The 7,739-nt window shown below is 44.0% G+C and overlaps 1 non-coding gene across 1 annotated transcript; it reads left to right on the top strand.

Annotated features, from left to right (window-relative positions):
• Positions 1-7,395: 7,395 nt before the first annotated feature.
• Positions 7,396-7,468, top strand: TRNAT-UGU (transfer RNA threonine (anticodon UGU)). Its single transcript has one exon. It is a non-coding gene; the product is annotated as a tRNA-Thr (tRNA).
• The last annotated feature ends 271 nt before the right edge of the window (positions 7,469-7,739 follow it).

Genomic DNA, 7,739 nt, shown 5'->3' with positions numbered 1-7,739 from the left:
CAGAATTAAATGAAAAAAGCAAACAAACTGCATAAATGATGAAAATTAAATTAGATTTTCTTTACTTTCATTATCTAAGTAGTTTCTTATAATAAATGTTTTCTAAAATATGACTTTCAGCCAATGGTATTTACTATATTAAAAACAGACTGATTTTATTTACTGTACAATGCTTAATAGCTCCTCCAAGCCACTTTATTCTGTAATTTTAAATTAATTCTTTGGGCTTTTTTCAGAACAAGAAACTTGGCTTTTTGACAGAATAGTCCTTAATAACTCACACTGAAGATATACTGCCAGGACCTGTGATGATGACTTTTGTCAGGTATTCTTTTCTTCCAGAAGAATGGAGTCATCGTGATATTAATGCAGAGTTCTTTTTGCCATTTGTGTAAATAAATAATAATAACGTAATACACAAAAAGCACCAGCATATCACTGCTAAGTGTCCCCAAAGAGTTACATTTCAAGGCTCAGTAGTACCACTGTGATATAAACCAGGCAAATGGTATAATGAGAACATGTTTTAAAAGAGTACGTTGACAATAAGAAAATTATACTGGCATGTGCATGTGTCAATTTTAAAAGCAGCTCTCCACTCATATTTGGAAAAGTAAATCTATCTACTTTAGAAGCTGGACTAGTTATTTGCTAACTCCTTATTTTTTAAAAAGCCAGATCTTTCCATATTAATTAATTTCTGATTTAGAGACTTTCTTTTTCACTATCATAACTAGATACCCGAAACTGTGATTTCTGTTAGACAAAATTCCAGCTGGAAAACTACTGAAATTTACAAACTCTTCATTGTAATTAAGCAAGTGGTGGGACCATGGGTCTCATTTCTAAGAATGGAGACAAAAATGCTACCTGTTTCCTTCTGCAGATTTCACACTGGCGTTACCTCCAGACCACGGAGGTTGGGCTGTGATGGTACTGCTTGGCCCTGGCCTCTAAATCTCTCAGTGGCTTGTGAATATAGGACTGGGGTTCCTGGGCACAGGGTGCAGAAATATTAACTATTAGGTCGAGGTTCAGATGCAGCTCGACTTGGTGATGATGGCGTCATCACTCTCGCAGCCTGTTTGAAGTGAGTTGGTGGAGTTTTAATTTAAAGTAGATACTGCTATTGACAGTAAGCAAGCAGGAGCAGGAGACTGCTTGAAGATTCAACAACTGGCCCAAGTGAACACTTGAATTCTTTACCCAACCAAAATTGAGATGTTTTAGCAGGAGAATATGGTGCTATTGGTACAGAGCCTGTTACCGGGACATAGAGTTCCTAGGTTTCAACTAGAATAGCCCCAGGACTCTAAATCAGCCACCTAAAAGCAGTGCAGGTAGCAAACAAGAAGAATTTTTATTACATTATAAAAAGAAGTCTTGCGTAAGCAAGCAAAATCTGCCCATCACACCTGTCATTTTTCACAGGAGGATGTCAACATAAAATGTAGGCAGAGAAGAGTGATGTACTGCTTGCCAGGGAATTCAGCTGAAATCAAACAAAGGAGTGGAAGATGTGATCATCCCTCCCCAGACAGTGAAAATAACTCAAGAATTTGGAGACATGATATGGCTTCTGATACTGGCTACATTGAAATTCCATATAAACTGAAATGGGCCTTTCCTCTCAGGGCTCTCAAAGAGATGGTCATACTTTCCTGGTCTTCCAATAATGCCCACTGATGTTTCCATAGGCATGGCAGAGTGAGTTGCTTCTACTCCTTATAATATTGCACTGTGCAAAATAAAAATTATACATGAGACAGGTCCCTGCATTGATTTTACAGCCAGGATTATCTGAAATCATATTCAAGGTTTTGATTGTTTCTTTCCTTTTTAAGGAAAACCAGTCCTGCTCTGCTGTTGGTGAGGTGCTGTGTTTCATTTAATAACCCATTCTTGTTCCTTTTGAATGTCTTAATATGGTATTTTATGTTAATATTAGGGTGCTTGTTCACAGGGAGATTTTTTTTTCCTGCTTCAAGAAGGCTGAAGGATTTGAGCCTTTGCAAAGACTAATACTCGGTCAGATTTCCCAGCAGCCTCATGCAGCTATTACTCCAAGAGGCATCACCTTAAAGTCTTGGAGAGAAAGCATTACGGTTAATGCAGTTTGGCAAGTCAGTGTAATATTCACTGCATTACCTTGACATGGTTTAATGGCATGAGCAGCATGCACTCTGTGTCAGAGAAAATTACCTGTTGACCCTTGCTGTAGCTTGATGCCTGTTCTTAACTGGATAGCTACGAAATGATGTGGAAAATCTTATATGAACCCCACTACCCCCCTGCCTCTGTCCCATAGGGAACTCATTTCCTATCAGCTTGCCTATTAAAAAAAGAAACTTGCTTTGGTGTTTTCATTTGCTACAATATTATTTCATACACAAAATGGAGCTGCCCAGCAAGCCTTCCTCCTGGCCTACCCTCCTAATGAAAAGGTAAACCAATAATGGAAGCAAATACAGAAAGAATTAAAGAGAGGGAAATGCAAAGGGACTTTTTTTATTGTGATGGGAAACAAAGACTGTGGCAGGCCCTTTGCAGGAAGCAGTCTTGGTCCACGCTCGGGAAATTCCTTCTTCGCTTGGGAAACAGACCGATACAGTGAACACACAGGTGATCTTTATAGCTGTCTAATGAGAGAGCTAAATTTTACCCCTCTGCATGAATAAATAGATTAATTGTGAGTAACAGCTGGAAAATGAATTTCATGTTCTTGAAAGACACTGGGTGATGTCAAAATCCTCTGTTGATTCACAGCAGAGGCATGTCCTCTCCCAAGGACCTCACCCCTGACCAAGGGACCAAATCAGTAAGCAACGTTGTAAATGTGCAGGGCAAATCAATTCATTCCTTGGCTCGCCTGCTCAGACTGCCAGGAAGATTCCCAGTCAGTGCCAGCCCCACTGATGGCTCCTGAAGTGCACACAGCTTCAGAGTTGTGACCACCCAACCTACCACTTAAGAGCTGGTTCTTCCCCTACTGTGGTGGGAATTTAGGCAACTGGCTGGGGCGGATCTTTGGAGCCTCCTGTGCTGACCCTGCAACTTTGGGCTTTGTCCATCCCTTTGGACTTTGTCTCCTCCTCGTTACCAGGAGACTTATTGTTCAGACATTTGCATCACAGCTCCAGCAGGAACCTTCTGCTTTGGCACCTCACTTGCCCAGAGCAGGAGGTTTTGCTGTGGGAAAGAGGCAGCTGGGTGCAATGGAGGAATACGCTATCAGGCACTGCTGCCCCCACCCACAGCCTCGTGTCATGGGTCCTAACCCATGCCATGACCTGGTGAGCTCAGGAGCAGGACCAGTCCGTGGTCCAAGGCATGAGCATGTCTACCATGCGGCTAGATGTGACTAGACTTAGGCTCAAAGCTTCTAAGAGCTTCAAAGCTGTAAGCTGGAGCCTCCGACACAATAAAGGCTAGCATGCCACTCATGCTCAGGGATGCTATTTTTGCAGTATGTTGTACTCATTAGGGTTGAGTGTCAGTGCCTGAAAAAGGTGGAAAACAGTAAAAAGGCAGGTCCTCAGTACCTCCCTTTGATGTCTCAGCTAACATGAAAGGCAGCCTACGCCACTGTTCTGGTACAGTGACATTGAAAAAATCAAAAAAGAGAGAGAAATTGTCGACTGTAGAGGAGATCCCTGCACTTTGGCAGTGCTCCCGATCCACAAAGCTACTTTTCTGGTTTCTCCCATTAGCCCAACTGCAATGTGTGCAGAACCAGATTACTTATCAGGCCAGAATATTAACATTCACAGCATTAATGTTTTGGGGCCCTTAAAATGAAGAGTACTAACAGAAAAATCTTTTCAATCCTTTCATATGAAATCCCACTGTTCTGAACTGACAAAAATAAATGCAGTGAACTTTCAGTGATATTGCATCATATAAAAAGGTTATTAAAAATGTATTTGAAGGACTAGCTTCGTCAGTACTAATGCACTGAAGAAATGGAGGGTTTCCCAGCTCTGATGTACAGACTTAGTGAGGGAGCGATTACTGCAATAATAGATTTTGGTAGCTTAAGTTAGACAAGCATTTTTAGACTTCATATACAAAGAATCGCCCTCTGTTATAAAAAGATGGGATACTCAGTAGTATTGAGGTGAAATAAGAATATGTGTTTAAAAGAATATTGCCAAGTAGATGTTGGTTCAGCTCTGAAAATGTGTTTGAAAGATGGGGGGGAGAGAAAATAGAGCAGTGTAGAGGAATAGAAGAGTACTGGTAGGAATGCAAATGATTTATTGGTTTATTTGTTGATTCTTATTTCCACGGTAATCAGAGGGGTTTTTAGAGATGATCTGTACATTCCCTAAAGTGATGTGAACATAGCAACAAAGTGCCAGCGCATGAAAATTTTAAAGCACAATTAGGTGCACTTTGAGAACTGGGTCCATTCTCTTGTCTTGCATTCAGACACCTCTGACCTTGCCACTCATTTTTGGACTAAATAACTGCTCGATCAAGATTCAGTATTCCTACTATGGGGTTTTGGTGCATGTCTTCCAGGACCAAATGAAAACCAGTCAGTCTTGTTTTATTGCTCTAAATGAGCCTAGAATAAAGAGATAGCAAGGAGAGAAAACGCCAAGCTTTCAAATCCTTACTTTCAGTCATTTAAGGTGATGATAAGAGAGGTAAGAATGTATTTTTAATTATCATTGTGGGTTTTTTTGATAATGCTCCCTTTGAAGAATGCAGAAAATACTTTACTCCTCCCACTGATACCTGCTGCCGCTTTCAGTTTTGTTCTCCTCAAGTATCACAGCTGATGTATTTCTTTTGGTGTGTGAGGGAAGATGAACATCTTTCATTCCAGCAGTCAGTCCCTGTTGAAGCGAGAAGGTAAGTGCCAACCGCCTCAGCTGTGCTGCCATCTCTCACACAGGTTTTGTACAATCCTATCTTTGTGAGTCTCAGCTCCTAAAGAAAGTATCAGCTGCATTCTGTACCGCCTTTCTCAGTGCAGAATTGTCTGCTTTTCCCAAGTTAATTTAATCAGTGGAATTGCCCATTAGTTCTTGAGGACTGTCTTTCTTGAGGGTGTAAGGGTTTTAAATACTAAACCCAGTACCATTATTCTTGTTCAAAGAGGGTCCCTTTGTCCTATAGCTAGAATCTTGGGCAGCTCTTGCCCTAGGGGTGACAGGTCCACCCTCATCAGGACTTTAAAAACCTTCCTGAAATCTTTTTTGGTTGGTATGCCTTAGCAGTGATGTGGGGTAGCAGAAGAACACAACAGAGGTTTAAGAGCAATATGGTAACATGTAACACGTTTCCATACAGGGTTTTTTGTTGGGCTTTTTCCGTGTTTTGGGTTTTTTGGGGGGAGGCCGTGTGTTGTTTTTAAAAATGCTTAAATACGTTTGGGACTTCTTGTGCATTGATGTACCTGCATGATAGCCTCCAGTGGGGATTTCACTGACTTTCCCAAGTTCACAGATGGGCATGTGGTAATTCAGGCTGAGCGTGAAAAGGGGCACACAGGAGAAAACTGCAAGGTCTTTTAGGCAAGATAATAGGATTCTTCCTCTTTTCCAGGGTGTAACAACTAATCATGTCAATATTATCTTGATAATGAATAATCTGTACGCCTTTTGTTTTCTATAATATTGTTCTCTCAAACTTCCATCGCATTACACACGTGCATAGAGGCACACATATGCACACACACATCTATTATAAAATTTTCTGCTGAGATGCCTGCCATCTAGAAAAGCACTAACGCTGCCACTGGCAGTCATCATAGTTTTGAAGATCGAAAGACCTGCAACCTGGCTCATTATCAAGTATAATATCTCAGAGGAGCCGTGTCCCTAAGAAGAAACAACATAGCAAATAATGTCTGACTAATAGATAGATCTGTAATTTTAACAAGAATATCTTTGTCATGATGACTAGAAATACAACTTAGACTTTCTTGTTATTTCCAGAGTTAATACAGAATTAAGAGGAAACTCGTAGTGGATTTAAACACTTATCTTCACCGAATATTTTCATAATAATTTGAATTCATACCCATGTAATGAATATCATTCAGTGGAGAAAATGGACCTACCCCCTGTTGCTTTGTTGACAGTATCTACTATCTGGCTGCCCCATGGAGCTTTGTTTTCCAAGAATCAGCAATAATTGTTCAGAGTTTAATTTCAAATTTTACTGCTGTCATTTATCACAGACTAACAGGGGGTTAATGTGAGAAAATCCTTTGATAAGAAAACTCTTTGGGCAGAAATCCCATATTTATACATCTAGCACCCAGGGTACTGCAGACCCTAATCCTGCTGTGGACTTTGGGGTTTATTTCCATTGTATAACATTCTTTATAAGACTTCTCCAAGCCAAGCCAGGAGCTATCCCATTGCATCCCTTTCCCACCTGCTGATCCAAGTCTGAACTCCATAGAAATAGATATTATTACAGAATCAAGACAGGGCCCTGAATATTGCTTTCAGAAAGGCATACGACTGGAATTTAAATAATTTTATCTGCATGCAGTTTAAAAAAAAAAAAGTTCAGTCCAGCCATAAGGGACCAAAGCTCTTTGCAAGGCATCTGCTTTCATGTGTGCTATTGGGAGTGACGATACCCAGCCCCAGCACCCAGTGGAAGTTGCCTTCCACTTTTAGCTATGAGCTGAAGCCTCCACCTTCTCCCTCTGAACTCCATGGCCTCTGTGAAGGCGGCTTGCAGGGACCAGGTGAGAGAAGCAGCTGGAAATCTTCTCTAAGGTTAATGCTTAGCGCTGCCCAGGGAGGTCAGGCAGCAGGTGATGCTCAGAGAGCCCCGGGGCAATACCTCCGTCCTTCAGCAGCCTTTCTCAAACTCCCCAAGACGACCCAGCCTTTTCAGAAAAAAAACACCCTGCACCAGCTCATACAGCTTTGTCGCCACAATTTTTACTCCTAACTTGTAAATATCAGGCTGTATTTCAAACATTCACCTACTTCTGATTTCTCCTCTTGTGGATTTTTTTGCCTTGGCTGGACGCGTCCGTTTCCCGTCAGTTTTATTTCCTGGTTTGCAAACGGCCCGGGGACCCTTCCGCGGCCCGGGCGCCCCCCGGCAGCCGCGGCGCTGACCGGCTGGAAGCGCCGGCAGCCACCGCCCGCTGCCGGCGGGCGCGGCAGCCCAGCCGCCAGCCTCCCGCCGGCCCGGGAGCGGCTGCCGGCGGGCCGCGGGCTCCTCCCGGCGGCGGCCGCGGCGCCGCAGCGCAGGGCGAGCCCCGTGGCGGCGGGGCCGGGCGGGCGAGGCGGCCCGGCGGCCGGCGGGGCGAGGGCGGGCGGCCCGGCCGCACGGGGGCCGCGGGGCGCCCGGCAGGGGGCGGCGGGACAGGCCTCTCTCGGCCGTTAGGGGCGGCCGGGAAAACTTCCGAGCGGCGGCTCCATAGCTCAGTGGTTAGAGCACTGGTCTTGTAAACCAGGGGTCGCGAGTTCGATCCTCGCTGGGGCCTGGGCGCGTTTTTAGGCGTCTTTCCCAGTAGCTGCACCTGTGCGCAATGAGCTTAATTTTGGGGTATTTTGGTGGTGGCGGACTGGAGTGCACGGACGGGCTCCGCGGGCTGGCTGCGAAGGGGAGCGCTCTGGAAACAAACGCTTTCGGTGAAATGCGGGTGTGAACAAGAATATTGGTGAGGGCCGTAAGCGGTGGCCGTGCGTGGCGCTGGCAGGGGAGCGGGGAGCAATGAGCTCCGGGGGGACGGATGAGTAAATATTTGTACAGCT

This window comes from Nipponia nippon, unplaced genomic scaffold (genome assembly GCF_047370975.1).
Source record: "Nipponia nippon isolate SJK-2023a ecotype South Korea unplaced genomic scaffold, ASM4737097v1 scaffold_11, whole genome shotgun sequence".
Taxonomy (NCBI): domain Eukaryota; kingdom Metazoa; phylum Chordata; class Aves; order Pelecaniformes; family Threskiornithidae; genus Nipponia; species Nipponia nippon.
The sequence above is the reverse complement of the archived record's forward strand: the minus strand, read 5'-3'. Positions and strand labels throughout refer to the sequence as shown.